Consider the following 20,527-nt stretch of genomic DNA (forward strand, 5'->3'; position numbering starts at 1 on the left):
AGCTGGGTCTCGCTCTCTGCTGAGACACAGAACTTTGTTATTCATTCTTTGCTATTCTTAGCTTAGCTAGCCTTCTGAGAACTTTTCTCTCTATTTCTTTTAATATAGTCATAATGTAATATATATCATAAAATAATAAATCAAGCCTTCTGAACATGAAGTCAACATTCTCATCTCTCTCTTCATCTTGCAACCCTTGTGACCACTGTAACATCTGCTGACAATCTTAAAGCCTGGCTGTTTCTGGGATGGCTGTTGGTGTGAGCAGTGTTTTGTTTAATAGGCAGGGAGTGCCTGGAAAAACACAGCAGACAGAGTGTTAGAGATGCATCTTTGTGCCTATACTACTGATATTGCTGTGGAGATTGAAGTCAAACCCATATGAAAAACAGATATGGAAACGTCAAGTTTTCCTGAATGATCTTCACTGTAATTTTCAGTGAATATAAAAATTTAAATAGGTTAAGCTTCCTCTCCTAACAAATTGGGATGAAATTCTGTTATTTTACTGGGTAAATATTTGGGTCAGTCAGTTACTATTAGAGAGTGATTAGATTGCTCAAGAGGCTTTGAAACAAATGTAACTAATGAATTAACCTCATTCAGGGAGTGTGAAATCTGTTCCAGGAGAAATGCCAACTAGTTCAAACAATCCTAATTATGGAGCAGCAACAACAAGCGGCTGTGGGAGCTGTAGCTCATTCCCCAGTGCTCCTGTCAGACCTGGGGAAATGCTGCTCTCTACCCAACCTGCCTGGAAAAAGGTGCCATGGCAAAAGCAACCTGCATTTCTGGAGGTGGGAGCACAGATCCAATCCCTGCTGCAAGGTCAAATTATCCTGCTGAAGGGGTCTGCTAATCAGAAGTGAGCCACACACCAGCTGCAGAACAGGGAACTAGCAATAACTCTGTGTGTTCACCATATGGGGAAGGAATCTGAGAGTCACTTCTCAATTCTAGCCCCAGGGACTTGGATTTCCACTAACCTGGAACTTTCTGAAATGTTAGAATGAACCGTCTTTTAAACTGCCTGGGTTTTGGCTCCTTGTTGATCAAAGTTTCACTGTAAAACCATTTACAGCATTTGCAGATTTGCACAACTACTATCTTCATGAAACCAAAGCCATTGCTCAGATCTGGAGTTGTGCTGTGGCTTTGATCAGGCTGCTGATGGTCTGTGCTCCAGCTTTAAGTTGTTTTCAGTGAAAATAAATGACTTCTTCACACAAGGCAGGTTTTCAGTGCTAAGTTCTACCCAAGCTATCCAAAGCTCAGACAGCTTCATTGCAGCAAAGACTCAACTCACATACAACAAAAAAAAATTGTTCAATTGGTACCCCTGAGTCAGGGCTCAGCTAACATCCTGAATTTTATAGCAGAGCAAATCCAGTGACAGCTTCATATGCCAGCTCCAAGATACTCAGCACTTTATTGAGCTCTTATCATGGCTAAATATGATTACACTGAAAGTGTCTCTAAGCTTGTTGCTGTTGTCACTTCCTTGACAGAGAATCAATATTTGATTCGCCACATAATTCCATGTTAAGCTCAGGTCTCACTTCAGCTGTGGCGTGCTGACAGGGCTTGAAAAGTTGTGGAATATTGTAGGCTCAGTTGTTACCTTGGAACTTTCAGACACAGGCTATTAATTTAATGCAGAAAAACCATGGGAGAGGTCACTCTGGATTAGTTCAAGCTCATCTTTTAGAACAATTGCCTTAATATTTAATAATATGTTCTATGCATAAAGCTGTGACATCCAATGGTAAGGAATTAAGAAACAGGATAAAAATTGATACTGTAAAGTCAAAACAAGTAGGTCTGGCAAAAGCCTTGCTGGTGGAGGTCCCACATGACTTATTTTAAGAGCATGACATTGGCCAACTGGCTAACCCAGCACTGCCTGAAATGCAGGTTTTTGGTGACAGATTGCACAGTTTAAATAGCAACTTGAAATCATTCCTCTGGTAAGAAAACAAAACCTTTTCTTAGGTGTTAAGAGGAGTGTGAGCTGTTACTGATCAGTGAAGGAATGCAAAAGAGCATGAAAACAAAGCTGAGGATGGTAGTCAGGGCTGGTCATGGTGCTTCCCTACATTTCAGGTGAGAAATCCAGTTCTTTTTGCCTTTGAGACTTGTGCAGGTGAGTGCAGACATCACAAAACCAGCCAGCAGTAGCTGTAGCTTCTTAGAATCCAAGGATCATTTCAGTTGGAAAAGACCTCCAAGATCAAGTCCAGCCTTTGGCTGTCACAAGCCCAGAGCTCTGAGTGCCACATCCAGACATTCCTTGAACACCTCCAGTGATGGGGACTCCACCTGGGCAGCCCCTTCAATCCCGGAGCACCCTTTCCATTCAGAAATTCCTGCTGCTGTCCACCCTGAGCCTGCCCTGGCCCAGCCTGAGGCCGTTCCCTCTGCTCCTGTCCCTGTCCACCCTGGCTGTCCCCTCCTGTCAGGAGGTGTGCAGAGCCACAAGGGCCCCCTGAGCCTCCTTTGCTCCAGGCTGAGTCCCTTCCCAGCTCCCTCAGCCCCTCCTGGGGCTCCATTCCCTGCCCTGGCCATTCTCCAGTGTCCCCTCAGGGTCCCTCTGGCTGTGAGTGCCCAGAACTGGCCCCAGCCCTGGAGGGGCCTCAGCAGGGCCAGCCCTGGGGACAATCCCTGCCCTGGGGGTGTCACACCACGGCTGGCACAGCCTGGGGGCCATGACCTCGTGGCCAGCCCTGGGGACAATCCCTGCCCTGGGCCTGCTGGCCATGGAGAAGAGAGTAACAGGCACTGTGCTACAGCTGTGCAACAGGCAGCCTGCCCAGGAAGGAGAGTGCTGTCACCAGCACCACGTTCTGTGGGAAGATGTGGATGTGTAGAATTGTTCACTTCACTGCCTCTCAGAATGGTTATGGGCTCCCTGCAGCAGCACTTGGAGTACAGCCCTGCTGCTTGTTACACACAGGGCCGAGTTTTCTACTCACTGTGTTTATTTGGGTGTGTGTTTGACATCAGCATCACCTGAGTTTGCCTTTCCTTGGAACTTGTAACTTCCAAATCAGTGAGATTTGGCTGCTGTGGGAAGGCCAGCCTTTCAGCTTTCCCATGGAAGGAGTTCCCCCAGGGATGGCTGCAGCCCTGGCAGCCCCCCACCCCAGTGGGCAGTATTCCTGAGCACTGTGGGGTCAGAAGGGGGTCTCCAAAGGGCTGCCATCTAGGACACTGTCACCATAGAAACTGGGGGGATTTGCTGTCACTGTGTCAGCTCTTTGAGCTGCTTAACCGCTCGCTCATAGCAACTCACACACAGCTCAGGGAGAAACTCACACACAGCTCAGGGAGCAAATCACACACAGCTCAGGGAGCAACTCACACACAGCTCAGGGAGAAACTCACACTCACACAGCTCAGGGAACAGCTCACATTCACACAGTTCAGGGAGAAACTCACACACAGCTCAGGGAACAACTCATACACAGCTCAGGGAGAAACTCACACTCACACAGCTCACGGAACAACTCACAGCTCAGGGAACAGCTCACACTCACACAGCTCAGGGAGAAACTCTCACACAGCTCAGGGAACAACTCACACACAGCTCAGGGAACGGCTCACACACAGCTCAGGGAGCAGCTCACACACGGCTCAGGGAGGTGGCACAGACAGGGCTGCACTGCAGATCCCAGCAAGAATTCCCTGGAAAGGCTCTCCTGCTCATGCCTTGTGTGCATCACCTTGTATGCCCCCTTCCTGCAGCTGCAGCTTCCTCATAAAAATGTAATAAAACCCCATGGGCTCTTTGTCTAGAGACAAGGAAGGGCTCCTGGCACGTTTCCACCATCCCATTTTGCTTATGGTTTGACCAGGTTTGTCTGACCTAGTTCTGTTCATAAACTGGGCTTAATGGTGGAGCCCTGGAAACGTTCCCAGCTGCTAAAGCCTGGCTATTCCCTCTGCAGTAATTAATTGCAGTTCAAAAGCCCTGCACCAGCTATGTATCATAACATTAACATAAAAAAAAAACATGTTCTCTGGGAGTCTAAGCTTTGAACAATCTTCTTATGGTGCCCAGACTTATATTCCATAGCACAGGAGCACCATGGGACCCTGCTCATCAATTGCTTCCTTCTAAGTACAGACTGAACTGGAAAATCTCTTTCCTGTGTACCCATTGCAGACCTGTTATCACAGCACAAAATGAAGCTTGGAATTGTTTTTATTAAGCTGGGTGTGATTTTTCATTCCAGTCTAACTTTCCATCCACTTGCAAAAAAAAAAATAAAAGAATTTGAGAACAAGTATAATGAGTTGAAACTCGATGCCCAATAATAACTTTAACACCACGAGGCTCCTGGAGAGTGTTCAGCAATTATTAGAGACAAGGAGAATTTTTAGCTCTAACTGCCTGACAAAGAGATAACTTTTGGTTGAGCTAAGGGTACCTAAATAACACATCTTCAGCAGAGAGAGCAGGAGACTGCTGTAAAACCTATTGATGCTTTATTAAAAAAAAAAAAAAAAAAAAAAAAAAAAAAAAAAAAAAAAAGAGGTTTGAGCAAGTATTCATGTGCTTAGCTCCTGACTGTGTGAATTGTAGAAGAACTTTTGGCACTGCAGTTCCTGTGATGGTTCCTTGGGGATTTCCTGGCCCTGAACTGTGTCAGCTGCACTTGCTTCCAGCTCGCTGAGAAATGTGGAGCTAAGGCCAGGAGCTGGCCAGAGCTCAGCCTGGGTACCTGCCCTGGCCACGGGGAAGGCTTTTCTGAAATGCTGCCCTCTGGGAAGGAGAGGCTGCTCCTGCCCAAGGTGCTCAGCCTGAGCTGTACATCTGATACCACTGCAGACCAATTCAACCCACAGAATTTCCTGCAAAGGCCAGAAATCCTTTGTGTAAAGAGCTCTTCTTCACAAGGATGCAAGTGACTGGAAGTTAGAGTGAATCCTCCCCTGCATAATTTATATCCCCCTCTTCAGTGCTCACCACATCATTTCTCTTTACATGCAGTTCTAGCCCCTCAGCAGCATTCTTGAGGCTCATTAGCACATGTGCTGCCACTGAAGCAAGCTGAAGGATGAGATTTTAAAGCCTTCTGTTACCAAAGATTAATACAGATTTTTTTTTTCCCCCAAAATAATCAGCTGCAGACCAGTGCCAGGACTCAGATGTATTTTGTCTGATGGAAAAACATTTCCTCTGCTTTGTAGAGGCTGCTTACATCCCTTCTGCTGCCCTTGAGGTATTTGTTCCAGCTTTCCTGACACCTGGAGCGGGACAAGCCGGTCCCTTGGCCCCCATCTGAAGGTGGACAGTGTTAAAAAGAAAGGTCAGCCGTGCTTCAGTAGCTTTCAAAGGAGGCCTTGGGTATTTCAAGCACAACACTTCATTTAAAGTCAAAAGACTGAGTTGCAACACTCTTCAAAGGAAGAGCAGTTCTCACTTTTAGGACAGCTCCAGTGTCCCTGAAAGCGTTCCCGAGGCAGCAGCAGCGGAAGCACCTCGGATCTGCAGTGAGGAATGCTTTGCTTTCAAAGCCTGCAAAGCTGAAACGCCTCAAAGCTTAGCCTCAGCTTTGTCTACAGTTTCAGTTTGTGTCACTACTTTGAAATGCAAGATAAAATGTAGGCTTAGGTCTCCTTGAACTCAAGCGACTTGAGGAAAGTGCAGGCAGGATGGAGCTGCATTCTGCAGGCAGGGAAGTGGCATGGAGGCATGTCCCTGCCCTTTGGCCTCAGTTCAATACAGAATGCAAGAGCCTGCTATTGACCCAGGTCTCAAGGGTCAAAACCCAGGGGAGTTTGGCACTCATTTTCCCAAGAGTAGCTGGATGGAGTAAGATGAAAGTATGGCATGGATTCTTACTTGCTCCTGTTCAATCACCCAAGCTGTCACAAGTTTTGCCCCCTTATCCTTGGGCCCTCATCTGAATTTTGATGACCTGTGTGGGGAGTGTTTAAAGCTACCACTGCAGACTCCTCACTGCTCCAGACAAGGCTGAAGAGTCTTGGTTGCACCAGAAACGTTTAAAGTCAAATCAACCATCATAAAATTTAATAAAGCCACTGGAAAAAATTCTGCTGCAGTTTCCAGTAGCAGCACTGCAGGTGTACTGTCTTGAGAACTATAAAGGCTTATTTGTGTTTTATCTCCTCACTACTTGACTTTAAAAAGGTGTAGCAGACTTTTAAATGTTCCCTAGAGAATCCTGGGAGCCCTGTAGTGTTAAGATATATGGAACCTGGGGTAGAGTGCTCTGAAAGCTGAGATAAACTACTGCAGCAGTGGTTCTGTGTCTGAGCCTGGAAAACAGGATAGAAATGTCATTCCTTGTGCAGCTGACAAGCACATGTGCACATCTGCTGGGGCTGTGCATGCCAAACAGACCTGGAACTGCTGTTGCCTTGCAGAACACGAAATCTGGGTGGTGAATAGTTACCTAACATGAAATACTTGGCGGAAGCCTCAAAAGCTAATTTCATTTTTATGCTTTGTTCTTTAAGGGAAGCAGGTTTAATTGGAAGCTAATACTTTTGTTAGAAGTATACTCTAGAGGATATAAATGTTACTGGTTTTTAGGAATGGTATAAGTCCTGTGGGTGCAGGCTGTGGTCAGTTGGAATTAACAGAGTTAAGATCTCAGACAAAAGGGCTCCAGGATGCCAGTTCTCAATGCCAAGCTAAATTGCACGTATCAAGTGCTTTCCTTCATGGCTCTCACATCCAAATAAACTTGTGAGTTCAGTTAAGAAGGTATTCCAAGGATGTACCAGTCCTGCCTCTAAACTTGGTTATCTGATGCCATTCTCAATAGCTTACATGGATGGAAAAAACTGATTTCTTGGCCCCAGACCCCACCTTTGGGGGACAGGAGTCAAAGTTCCACCTGGGCTGGGTGCACCTAAGGATCAGTGGCCTCAGGAGGTTACAGTTGCATTGAGTTCTGCATTCTGGGAGTAAACTGGCTGCTCCAAGCAGAGAGAGGGATCCAGTCTTTTCTCTAGGATAGTGGTTGGAGTCACTTGAATGTTCCAGTTCTCATGGCAGCCTGTTCTTTTTTAGGTTCTTCTGAAGCACAAGGCATCATGTGGCAACTCTGCATCTTAAATTTTGTGAAAACGATGCCAAGAGGAAGTGAGCCTCTAAGTGAAAATGGGGAAACCACTGGGAAGCACTGAGTAAGTGAAGTAACTCCACACCCAAAACAGCATTACAGCATTGCAGAGAAATACAGGGAAGTGAGGAGTCACTTCCCAGAAAAATTTCCCTCTGAAACAGAGAGTATTAGAGTGACTTGGAGCTTTCCTTATTGCAGCAACCCAAACTAACATGTAGTAAAGTTGTTGGTTCCTCTAAACAGTCCACCTAGAGACCTTTCAAAGGGATTTCAGATATTTCTGGGAAGTGTTCAGAGCAAAAAAGACATGAAAGCTGTTCCACAGATTGGTCAGTTTGGGGCTTGTAAGGACAAACCATGGCACACACGAGCTTGCAGCATTCCAGTGGTTATGATCCTCCACTGCCCAGCTCAGGGATCACCTGGCACACGAATGCCCTGGGAAAGGAGTCTGGCCTGTTGTGGCCACTGGCACAGAGCACTAGGCAAACATTTGCTGTTGGAAGAGGAGTTGCCTTCTTCTCTTGGGCAGCTGGGTAACACCAGGGCTCCTCCTGTGTAAAAAGGGCAAACAAATTTGAGATGTCTGTCAGGACAGAAGTGCATCTGTCTTGTTGCTGAACTGTGCTGAACCTGCTAAAAGTGCTCTGAGCTTCCCTCAGCTGTGTAACAGTGACAGAAACAGGGCATTGCTGCAAAAAAAAATCATCCCAGCAATGGCCAAAGTGTGCTCTGCAAGGAATTTAACACAAAAAATGTGACAGAGAGGTACAAGGAGGGGAATAATTCACTATGCACATGGTTGAACAGAACTTTTTGCCCCAAAGAGCTTAATTCTCCAAGAAGAGGTCATTTGGCATTTGAGGTTAACAGAGTTATTGTGAGAGCTTGTGACTGATGCTGGCATAAAGCAATGGTCCACTTTTAGTCCTGTTTCTATCCATGATGCAATAAGATGTAACAGAATGATGAGTTTGTCACAGATCTCAGGCTTTATTAATCATCTGAACAATTGCTATAACTTGGCATCATGGACATGATGGAAGAGCAGCTTTTGTGTCCTGCCAGCCTCTTTCCATCATTCTAACCTGCTGTTTGAAGTAAGGAGACTGGAATTCTCAGTGGATATGAGCAGTCCCAGTGTCTGTCTTCAGGCTGCCTTCTGAAGAGTCCTGGGGGTGATATTCACAATTTCTCTGCTCAGAATAAACCATAAAAATGTGTTAAAAGTTGACTGGATCAGTTCTAACCAAGCTAATGATGAACTCTTACAAGCAAATCGTTTTCTCTGTGAATTAGACTTTAAACTTCAATTCTCTCAGCTGAAAGGAAGAAAACATCCCAGTATTTCGTGAGCTCTTGCTCTGGGACAAATAGTTTCTCATCTCATGCAAACTGCTTGCAGGTTGTACAATATCCTTGCAAGGATAAAAATGGGAAATAAAATAACTGGGGAAGTATTTGAGAGTTTCACATTCTTAGGTGTTTTTTTACCGGTAGATTTACTTGCAAGGAAGTCTGTTGGGAGGACACAATTTCAAGCCTGAAAGCAATCAATCTGGAGGCTGCTGAAACTTTGCCAGAGAAAGTTTTCTGTAAACACACCTAAACTTAGTCAGTGAAAGTTCTTGTTGGTTTTAACCAGGTGTCACATTTCATCTGCTTAGCCCTGGCAGCCTCACTGCTGCAGCCCGGTTGCACATTTTCTGCAAAGTGACTGGAGAATCCCCTTTTTTTTTTTTTTTTTTTTTTTGTTAGAAATGAAAAGGTACAGTTGGTTCATGTGGGCACAAGGCTGAGGAAATATGAGCCTACACTATTCATGATCAATCTGTCAGTGTGGTCCCCTCTTGTGTTTACCTGCTCTGAATTTTCATGTCTAATGAGCTCCCTTCAGACCATTTAGCACTCTGAAGTGAGCTGTTGGGTAATTCTGTGGAAACATGAGTTCTGTGATGACCAAACACAAAAAGGGAGTTGAACAGAATATCATGCTATTTTTCATTAGTCAATAGTCCATGTGCATTTGAATATTGCACATCTGTCTAATGGCAGGAATGGGAAGAGCTCAGAAGGAAAAGCAAAGCTGAAGACCTGCTTCTATTTTTGTTGTTGTTTCGAGCAGAGATTTCTTAGGTAAGTTACTAAATACCAAAAACTGTACCTAAGCTGAAGCTGCTTGTGCCTGGGGAGTCATGGTGTGAGCCTTTCCATGTCCTTAGCTAGACAACTTCCTTTGGCCACACCAATCTGGGCTGTCAAACTGAACTCACCTTTTCTGGTTGGTGCTGCAGTGAAATCCTGCTGAGCACTTCTGAGGGGCTGTAGCACAATGACAGCTTCTCAGTCACAGTGGTGAGCTGGGTGCTGATTAACTTGGGCTGGTCAAGGGAACAGACAGCCATGCCAGTTTAAACCTTCCCAACACGCAGCTTGCCATCTCACTAATTAGGAGGATGTATTAATTTGCTGGAAACAGAACTCTAACCGCATCCAGAGAGAAAAGCATGCACTGTATAAAAAGTGTACACTTAGACTCCAGCACTCTGCTAAACTAATTCTGTCTGATGAAGCATACAGTGACATTTGACTGACCTTGTCAGCTGGAGGGGTGAATGGATAAAAGAAATGAGCTTTCAGTCTCTGGCTGAACATATTTAATATGCTGGGTAGGAGGTCAGTATGACTCATCCTTTCCGTTTGCTGCATGGCCTGGGATTTGCAGAGAAAAATCTGTGCTTCTGTCAGATCCTTCCAGAGATGTTAATGCTTTGTGGTGCTTGAATCCTCCACAGGTGCCCTTTCCAAACTGATACCAGGTTCTGTAGTGCCACTATTGGAGCCAGGATTCCCCCATGCCGCAAGGCCAGGAGCTGGCTGCATTCCTTAATGTGCCGTGGGCCACTGCAGCTTCAGAGGGCACCAGCCTGGATCCTGCCCTCCAGATCATGGAGCTGCTTCTGGAAGCTTCTCCCCTAGCTTGCTCCTGATCTAAGTAACACTGCCCTGAGGATGGAAGATGCCATGTGGCTTTTGTGCTGAACCAGACCCCACATGTCATTTACTGAGACTGGCTTGAAGAAGGCAGCAGGCTCAGCACGGGTCTGGTGCTGCCCAGGTCACAGCAAACTCTGAGAAGAGGCAGCACTTAGCTCTTCCTGCCTCACTGAGAGGTGCCTCAGCTTCATAACCTGCTTCTAAAAACAGGGCCCTGAGGAAATGGTGCACTGTACATGAAGATCTCCACAGGAGTTTAATTAGGTGCTGTCCTTTGAGAAATGCACTTTTTTTTTTTTTTTTCCTCAAGACTTTTAGAGCTGGGCCTCTGGTTCCTAATTATCTTGTTCTTTTGACTGGGACAGCTAAATAATTATGATCCAGGCTGGGAGAATGAATGTTGATGTTCTTACAGGCAATCAGCCACCCATTGCTCTGACAAAAAGTGTGATAATGTAATAACCAAGCCCTGCAAGAGAGAAATGGGAATATAAAATGTAGAACATTTGCTCAAGTTTGCCTGGGAATTAATGGAGTCAGCTCTACCTTGGAAGAGGATCTAAGTCCTCCATGTCCCAGCTGAAGCTGTAAGTGATTTCTAAATGAGCATGACATCAAGTGAGCAGAAACCTAATCAGTAATTGATAGATACAGTTGCAGGTCCCCGTCACCGCTCTGTCTCGGATCCCCAGCCTGGATTGAGCCTCTGAGCTCTCAGTGCAGCCTCTCAGCAGCCTGAGCTGCACTCCAGTGCTGTCAGAGGCCTCATTACGCTCACAGCTATGAAAGCTGAACCCCCAAAGTGAGAAAGAGGGCAGCAATAAAGTACAACTTAGCCAGCACCTCGGCCATTATCAGCTTGCACAGAACTGCTAAATGCAAAAGGAGGTGACACAGGATTTGCCGTATGCAAAGGGATAATCTTTGCTTTTTTTTTCTTTTTCTCCCAGCTGTCTAGACAGCTAGACAAATGCCAGGTTAATTTCTCAAGACCCTGACTGCAAGATATTTTAACATTTCATCCTTTATCTTGAGTGCAATCTGCCCAGATTGTCTGGTAGTTATTGATCGTATCACTAACAGACTTGGAGGCTTTCCAATCCCTTGAAAAAAGTAAAAAGTGCTCCTGACCACGATGATAGTGAGTTTGGTGTGCTTCTAAGCTGATGAACGAAACATAAAGGTGGCTGAAGTTGTGAAAATAGTATTGGAGCAATGAAACCCTTGAGCAGATTAATGTGAGTGCCAGCTGTAAGCCCAGATCCTTGTACTGATAGACAAGCTCTTGGACTCGGAAGCAAAACAGAAGGAGAGTTCAGGAAAATGGTAAGATTCAGCTTTACCCAGTGCTCACCCTACAATGGAAATGAGAGTCTGGAGAAATGGGAATACCCTCATAGCTGTGCAGCTCTCTGTCTCACCCTTCTCCCCCCCAGTTCTGCTGTCAATGTCAATCTCCACCAATCTGGTGCATGAAGAAGTGTTTTCTAGGTGTGAGAGCAAACACCAGACTTCCCCAATATGTTTCTCTGTGCCGTGTGTCTGTTGCAGTCTTGCTCAGGGCTTCTGCTTCTGACAGACTGCACCAAGCCCTGACTGCAGTGGTAGTGTTTGAAACTCAAAAGGTGGCTGCTGGAGAAAGCCTTTCCAGGACAGAAACCCAGAGTAATTCACACGGTTCTGCTTGAAAAGGGTTGTGTTTGGATTGAGCACCAGCATTTGGCACAATATGATGGAGCAGGAGGCAGCAGCACTGCAGACATATGATGGATAACAAGCTTGTGGCTCAGAGCAGTTGCTCACATCAGACCTATGGAAATTCATAGTGTGTGATTTAACACTTGCTATGAAGCAGAGTCTCAAAAAGCTGTTCGCAAAGAGGCAAGGAAAGCTGATAATGGCCTGTAATGATGGCTCTCACAGAGAACTTGCTGCCCAGCCCTTCATAAGGAGCCATCTGCCACACTGAGGGAGCACAATGGAGATGCATCCTGATCCCTAATGTGGGGCATGGCCTGCAGGGCAGTGATGGAAACCTGGCTGTGACATTCCTTTGATGTAGCCGGGATTGTGACCCCCACTGAGTCCACAAAGCAAAACTTAAATGTTCTTTTCCAGGGGTTTGTTGTGCCCAGCATTGGAGTGCCACAGCTGGAAGTGCTGCATGGCCTCTGCAGATGCAGGAAAGGTCATGGAATCATCAGAGAATGCTTTGGCTGGGAAGGGACCTCAAAGATCACCTTGTTCCAACCCCCTGCCATGGACAGGGATGCTCCCATGTGTCCCAGACTATTCTGTGCCTGTGCCCTTTGCAGAATTCATGAGGAAAACCTAGGCATGCTGCACTCCTGCATCTTAAACTCTGGATTTCTGACTGGTACCAGAAGATTGTTCCCTTGCACGGATCATGGATGTAAGGATGCAGTAAAGCACAAACTTTGACACATTTAGTAGCAGAAATGGCAGGCTCAGACAAACACCACCCAGGTTTGGTACAACAGAGAGCACCAGGTTTGTTAAGGCATCAGGTTGGAATACAGGATGGGATACTGGGAGCAGGAAATAATTAGCTGATGGGCTTTCATGCTATGCTTGAAATTTGTTTTCACTGTTCAAGCAAAACCACTCCACTGTCCCTACACAAGAAGAAACCGTTTTCCTTCAGCCTCTGACCCTGTTCCTTGCTTCCATTCCCTTTCAAGTTTGGATTTTACCTTGAGTTTCAAGTGCTGTTTTGTTCCCTAGAAGAGCTGATGTGTAGTGCAGCTGTGCTTTTCAGCAGGAGACACTTTTTTGGTTGGGGGGGACCCCAGAAATTAATTTCCAAATAATCAACACATAGGGAACATCCCAAGCAGAAATCTGCCCTGGCTTCAACAAGAGCCAGGAATGAATTCCTTAAAGTGAGGGAATGTTTGTTCTTGAGAGTCAGGAAACAGCATTATCTTCTGTAAGGATACTGGAGAGGTGTGAGCAGGGAGTCTGATCTGCTGGATGGGAATGCTGTGGTGGTGGTCAGTGTAGCCTAAACCTGGCTGCCAGGCCTGTCCTAACCAGAACTGGTTTATTTCCCTTATTAAGACAGATTAGAAAGTAAAACTACTCATATGTTCAAACACTCTGAACTGTCTGAGAAATGATCCTGTTTCAAGAGCACATCTGTTATCCCCATTGATGAGCCTGTGTTTCCAACTGCAGTTTGCCTTCTTATTCTGGATGTTGGCAATACCCACTTCTCCCAGACTTTGTTGGGGATGGGCTGCCAGCTCCAGGCTAGCTGTGCACCACAACAGCCTTTCTTAGAAGCCAGTTATGTACTCACAACCTCACTCAGACACTCCGGAACACAGTAAGAAGACCCCTTTTGAATGAAATGGACTGAGGAATTGAAGCACAAAATTGTGTCTTTTTGATCCATTCTCCCCTGAAATGCTGAGTGCTGTCTTTTTAATTGTCTGGGAATCAGCGACTCCTCTGTGAATGGGATGGTCACAGCTGACAGCCCTGCCTGTGAAATCTCTTCCCTGCTCTTCAGATACTTCTAAGTCATTTCCCACAGCCATATGGCTGTCATGAGGATTTAACCTCTATTCTCAGAGGGGCTTTCACTTCCACGAGCAGCAGAGAAGCTGCCCTGTGCTTTCCCAGCAAATACAACAGCACGGATTTGTAACAGCACCAGAAAAGATGCAAGCTCCTTTCTGAGAAATCCAGCCACTAAAAGGATACAACATGAGGAAGAAGAAAGCTGAAATGAGCCTCTGGCACAAGCAGGGAGATTCTTGTCTGTGACAAATGATGGGAACTACCCAAAAATTTTGGTAATGAAGGTCCAAATGTAGGAAGTGAAGTACACCATAATTTCCTGCGTCCAGTGCTGGTTGGTTTCTTATGGCTGTATCTAATTTTCAAAAGGCTGTGCCATAACATTGCTCTGGGCTCTGTAGCCATCCTGTCAAAGGTTGAGGCAGAGATAAGTCACTTAATATTTTTATCTCATCAGGCATATGTTTGTTATGAGACTCTCACACTGGAAGAGCCCTTCTTCCAAATCTGCATTATCCCACCTTGACTGATGAGTTTAGGGCTGACGTGGGGAATTGCCTTTATGCCAAAGCTCAATGAATTTCATAATTTTACTCAGCCCATATTTTAATTTAGTCTTTCACACCAACTCCCCTTAATATTCATCTTTCTGTGCAGGTTTTGGGGTCAGGCTCAGACTGTCAGTGTTATGTGCTGTGTGTACATGAAAGGAATATTTTCACAGTGCTAGCTGTGGTGGCAGCAGGAGGTTTCTAAGAATACATCTCATAGTAGGTGTGTTGTACCTTCTGTGTCTTCTCTGAACTCTGTAAATATGGGACTGAACTGTTACCAGCAGCTACTCCCCCCCAAGCTAGTATTACTTAGGGAAAAGCAACACTAATTTGTTTCTATATAATAAGGTTTACTCACTGCTTGATGTCATTGGCTTCACAAACTTCTGAGCATGCTAAATTCAGACACCTAAAGCACAATATTATAAATGTGTTGTTGGAATTTGAATGAAAGAATAAGCAAATCAGCCTGGAAAAGGAATTCTCTCAGAGGCACAAGGCATTTTGTGCTGATTCCATTAAGGATTTTATGAGTTTAGCTATGGCTAAGCATAATGCTTTTACAGGGAGCAGCAGTGTGATGGATGATGATTTTTAGAAGTGAAATAGCAGTGCTGCTCTTCAGCTGTGCTTAGAGCTGCTTACCAGCTCTTCTCCTGAGGCTTAATTAAAAGGAAAATACTGTCCATCTCCATATGGAAATGCTGGCATTCTGGAAACATCCGCTCACTTTGATCTCAGTGATTGGTGCTTAAAAAGCAGATGGACCCAGGTGCCATATTTTTGTGTAATATGGCTGATTATCATAAATACTGCTGCTTTCTGACATCTCCTGAGTGCAAGCCTTTCAGCCCTGGGAAGCTGCAGGAGGTGCAGCCTTGGTTGCAAAGACAACATCCCCAAAACAAGTTGTTCAGTGTCATCCATCATCACAAAGAAATTCCTCTGCCCACTCCTTCCTGCTGCCTTCTGGATGGGAGATGATCCTGGGAGCCTGTGGGAGGCTGCTGTCAGCTCCTCATGGCAAGGCTGAGGTTTCCCCCTCCCCTGTGCCCCTGCTGCAGTGCAACCATAAACACACACCGTGGCACCAAGAAAAATTCACAACTGGGGCCCAGCTGGAAATTTCCCTCCAAAGTGAGGATGCTGCTGGCTTTGCAAAGTGTGTCTTAGGAGGAGGTTGTGGGATTTGCCATCCCTCTTCCCTTCATCCTCAGCACCGTCAGTCATGGGAGTGGTGCCAGGATGCAGCATGCTATCCACACACAGATCTTTCTTGGAAAGAGTAAAGCTTGGGACTTACAGAATCCTGGAATGCTTTGGGTTGGGAGAGACTTAAATCCCATCTCATTCCACCCCCTGCCATGAGCACCTTCCACTAGCCCAGGTTGCTCCAAAGCCTGTCAAACATGGCCTTGGACACTTCCAGGAATGGGGAAGCCACAGCTTCTCTGGGAAACCTTCAGGAAGGCCCAAGTGGGAGTTGGGAAAGTCCAGAAATTATGTGTGTTAAAATTAAGGGGCCAACAAGCAGGAGAAGTAAGTGAGGGAGAAAATATGATTTAGTAGAGAGTAAAGCATCCAGAGCAGAACATGTGAGGGCTGGGGAAGTGAGGGAGGCAGCTTGGTGCAAGAGGGAGTGACTTCAGCTGGCGTGGGGCTGGGGGGCACAGGCAGGATGCTTCTCTCCTCCCTGCCGTCCTGCTGCGGCTGTGCAGACTGCAAACTGTCAATGCCAGCACCTGACAACAGCATCTGTCTGTTCCATGACTTTCACATAACCAAGGAGTTTGAACCCTCTGTGGCCTTAGAGTGATGAAGGTAAATAAGCTGATAAAGCTAAGGCAGATGGGATGGAATTGCAATGAAATAAGAAAAAGAGGCTTTAACTTTTAACTTTCACCGAAATGTATTTGAAGGACAAGATTAGCTTCAGTACAAGTGTGGTATCTCCTTAGTGAGTAAAGCTTTCACTTGACTGCAGGAAAGCCACAATTTTTCATATCCCTTCTATAGTGGCTGTAAAATGTATAGCTGGCACATATGTGTTAGTGATGCATCAAGGCCAGCTCAGCAGCAAATTAATGACTATTTCTGTTGCTGAAAAGGCTGCTCATTTTTATAAGATGCCTGTTGTTGCATTCTGCTAATCAGTATAAACAACTTGTTTTCTAATTTTCTGCTATTTGGGATGATTATGCTTCTGAAAGTTCAGTCTTAGCTTCATATTTCAATTTCAAGCCCATGGAGCTGGACCAGGTTTGCCTTGGAAGCAGAACTACTATTTTTCAATGCTGAGCATTCACTAAAGACTTCCCCTGTATTCCTGACTGTGATATTTAGAGTGTAAAAGAACAATCATATCTGCTCACATCTTTTCAGCTGCATCTCTTGTAGCTGCTAAATTGAATCTTGTGGTAGCTTAAGTGCTTGATTTATCCTAGCCAGCCCTTGAGATTTCTAATAAAGTTGCACAATGCCAGGCTGCTGTAGAGAGCCTGGTATCTGCAGTTCCAGGACAGCATCATTTTCCTGTAGGAAAGGTGGCTGGGGTGACGTCTGAAATGTGACCTGAGGGAACACTGCTGGCTGAAAAGGAGCAGCTGAGTTTTGGTTATTCTGGGAGGCTGAGCATATGGTGCAGCACAAGGCCAAACAAGTCTCAGTCTGTGCTTTGCCAACCTGTCTCTTAGTGTTCCCTGCAGTCTTCTCTCCCACCTTGGCAGGAAGAGATTTTGCATTCCTCTTTCCCAGCTCATTAAATACAGTGTTCAGGCATTGCTTTTCCCCATGAAATGGGCTTTGTCAAACATGCTCAGAAGCTGTGGCCATGGGGGCAGCCTAATGCCTGCATTAAATGGGTGCATGCCTTTCATTTCACTGCACTTTGTTGAACCTATTACTATATTTTTAATATGATGATCAACTGTGCTGTCCAAATCATCTTCACCAGTGGCAGCTCTGCTCCACTGGTCCCTCTCTGTCACATGGCTGTTGGAGCTCAAAGATGAAGGGAGCATTTGTCCTAGACTGAAAAGAAGTTGCTCTTAAAAAGCAAGGACAACTGATTTGAGCCAAGACCCTTCTCCAGAAAGCCTTTGCTAAAGAAACCTTTATGTTTCCTTGGCATTGGCTGTGGCTGGAACGTTGGGTCAGGCTGACAAGGAATTTATTCTGTTGCAATTCTGTGAGACTGAAGCATGACACAAGGGTATTAGACAGATCCTGTGAAGTCAAGAACATGGGAAAATCTAAGAAAAGAGGAAATACAGGGATGTAGCAGTGGATTCACAATTCATTTGATAAGATTTTCAGGCACTGGGTTAATACCATGTGGTGGAGAGTTGATACTTCCAGCAGCGAGCTCAACCACTGAACTGTGTTTATGGGGATTATGCTGATGCTGGGTATTTTGCACAAGGCAGAATCTCAGTTCTCCAGGCAAACATACATTCAGGGATGATTTTTTTTCCACAACTGCAATGTTTTTAATCCCCAGTGCAAATGGCCTGCTCGGTTTTCTGATAGTTCAAACATACTGGTTTTGGTTTGGGGACAGCGTGTCCTTTTCATTACAGCACCATGCCTGTTGCATTAGCACAGGAAGCTGAGGATTGCAAGTGGTTTCTCAGCAGCAGAGACACTGTCAGCTCAGCTCATGAAGAATGTATCTAGCTGAAGGCAACACAAAATTGTGCAGCTTCTTTCAGATTGTTGTGCTGATGATTGATTAAAAACCAGGAAGAAAACAAGAGCAGATCAAGCCAGAGGGGGCTGACAGTACCAGCATCACTGGTTCCACTCTAATTATATAAATTTAGGTATCAGGAGTGACTAATGCAAGGGATTTGGGCAAGAGCTTGCCATGACTTTCATGGTTCATCCTTCTAACTGGGATGTAATGCAGTGTGTCTGAGACTAGCAACATCCTATTAGCAATGCATACAAGACATTAATTATTCAAGCTTGTTACGGTGAGCCTTAAATTGGTTGCAGCCCAGCATTGTAGAAAAGAACTTTATCATTCCCTGGTGGAAAGTAGATGTTTTAATAAATATCTGCAGACTGTGTACAAATGTACTCCACTGATGATGCCTCACTCACCTTGTGCTGCTTACTCATGTTCTGCTTTTGTCCTTGATAAGAGCAGCAGGGCATGGTCCTGTTAAATAACACCTCCATCCTGAGCTAGAGATGATGGGATCCTCCTGCCAGAAAAAATAAAGGAATCCAACCTCCCTCAGCAGGCTGTTGCCTTCTGAAGCTGAGATCAAACATTAGAGACATGGGATCAGAGAATGGTTTGGGTTGGAAGGGACCTTAAAGCCCATCCAATTCCAACCCCCTGCCATGGGCAGGGACTCTTTCCACTAGACCAGGCTGCTCCCAGCCTCATCCAACCTGGCCTGGAAATTTTCATTCTTTCAAATTATTTTCTTGCGTTTCAGCCGCATAGTTTTGGACTCGATAGGAATGAAAATATATCTAACCAAAAAGCTTTGTTCATTTTCCTTCTTATCTGCCTCAGCAGGGCAGTCTGATTAGTTTTCTGTAGTGGTTATGCTTCTTTGTCACTTAAAAATATCCCTCATTGCAAAGTTTCCCTCCCTCTCACACTCTATAAGCCATTTGGGCACTTCTGTCCTGCAGAATGTTCCAGTCTGTGAACCCCTCAGATTGTGCATGAGCAGCCTCAGTCACCAGCCCAATGAAATGTGGCAGTCTGACTTGTCAGAGAAATGAGCCATAATCCCCCTTAGCAGCTCTGCTCTGCACCAAAAGTACTTTAGCTTCAGTGAGGTTAAACCTGAAATGGGTTTGGTCCCTCTTAAAATCAGAGATGGCTTTTAAACAGACCTAAATGAGTCCATTTGCAGAGCTGAGAAATGGTCTCTTGGTTTCTCCTCCTTCTGACCCAGAGTGGTAAATTGAAAAGCCATGAAAAACAGGTTTTGTAGCCATAGCTGATACTTTGGGGGTTGTGATAATGCCCCAAGCACTGGGGTAGCAATTCCAGCAGCTGACTCTAGAGAGGAATTCTGAGTTTGCATTGGGTTCTGCTGGAGACAGACTGCTGTTAGCTTGGAGCTACACTGTCTACAATAGCACTAATTAGCATTCAAGGCAAAAAATCATTACTTCTAAAACACAGCTTTTATTCTCTGATACTTCTGGTACCAGCTATCATGTAATGTGAACCTCGAGAGAAATGCTTTGTAAGTAAGAATTGCACTTTAGCTTGTCAGACAGACTTGCACCACTGAACTCACTGAACACATTTAGAGTCAAAAATATCTTGTTTCTCTGACTCCTGTAGCAAGTATTTGGTATAATTTGCCAGTATATACAGGGCATTAAAAGACTCCAGCCTGAAATCTTCTGGCATTATTACATAAGTCAAGTCTGAATTAACCAGAGCTCATATGATCTCCTTCCTGGGGAGAAAAAGAGGTGCCTGACTAAAATTCCCTAGAAATTTCCATAGTTAGGGCCATTGGGATGGCCCGCTGGTGAAATCAAGAGAGCTACAGTTCCACAGGACATGGGCCAGCTGGAGATTATGGAGAGCATCAGGACAGGAAAAAGAAACAAGTTCTTCCTGAAGAGAGCAATGGAAGCCTCAAAGAGGTTCCTGAGAGAGGCTGTGACATTTCCATCCTTGGAGTGTGAAATTTCCATCCTTGGAGATGCTCTGAATTCAAAGCAGATGAAGTCCTGAACAATCTGATCAAACATTGAAGTTAGCCTGGTCTTGGGCAAGGAGTGAGGGCCCTTGGCCCTCCAAAGGTCCCTCCTGGCCTACAGTAACCTGTGATTGTCCCATTCCAAACCTCCTGTGGCAGGTGGGGCTTCCTGAACCACATCCACAGGGCTGCATTCAGTAGCCTTAATTCCCTTCTATGAATTTGTCCATGGGGTTTTTTTTTTTTGGAACATCAAGACTTCTGCCTCCCATCACTTTGGAGCAAAATGTTCTGCAGCCTGTGTGCGCTGCCAGCTGCCACCTTCAGCTTTCCTGGAAGCTGCTTGTTCCTGGGGTGCCTTCTGCCTCCCCTGTGTGAAACAAAATCAATGTCACATGTAGATGTTCCCTGTTTTTCCTACTCCATGGGAAAAACAGATAATGGTTTCCCTAGATCTGTCTGACTGTAAAGTTGTGTGACAAAGGTTGTGTCATGGGCCAAAGTGTATTCCTTGGATCAGTGCCCAGGAAGCCAAGCCTGGCACATCCCAGCCTTTATTTGCATGAAGTTTAATACGAGGAATTGTTGTTTAGGCAAGAGACATGGGAATATTCATCCAGTAGCCATAAAAACTCCAAGATAATAT

This window comes from Ammospiza caudacuta, chromosome 8, assembly GCF_027887145.1.
Source record: "Ammospiza caudacuta isolate bAmmCau1 chromosome 8, bAmmCau1.pri, whole genome shotgun sequence".
In the NCBI taxonomy this organism is placed as follows: Eukaryota; Metazoa; Chordata; class Aves; order Passeriformes; family Passerellidae; genus Ammospiza; species Ammospiza caudacuta.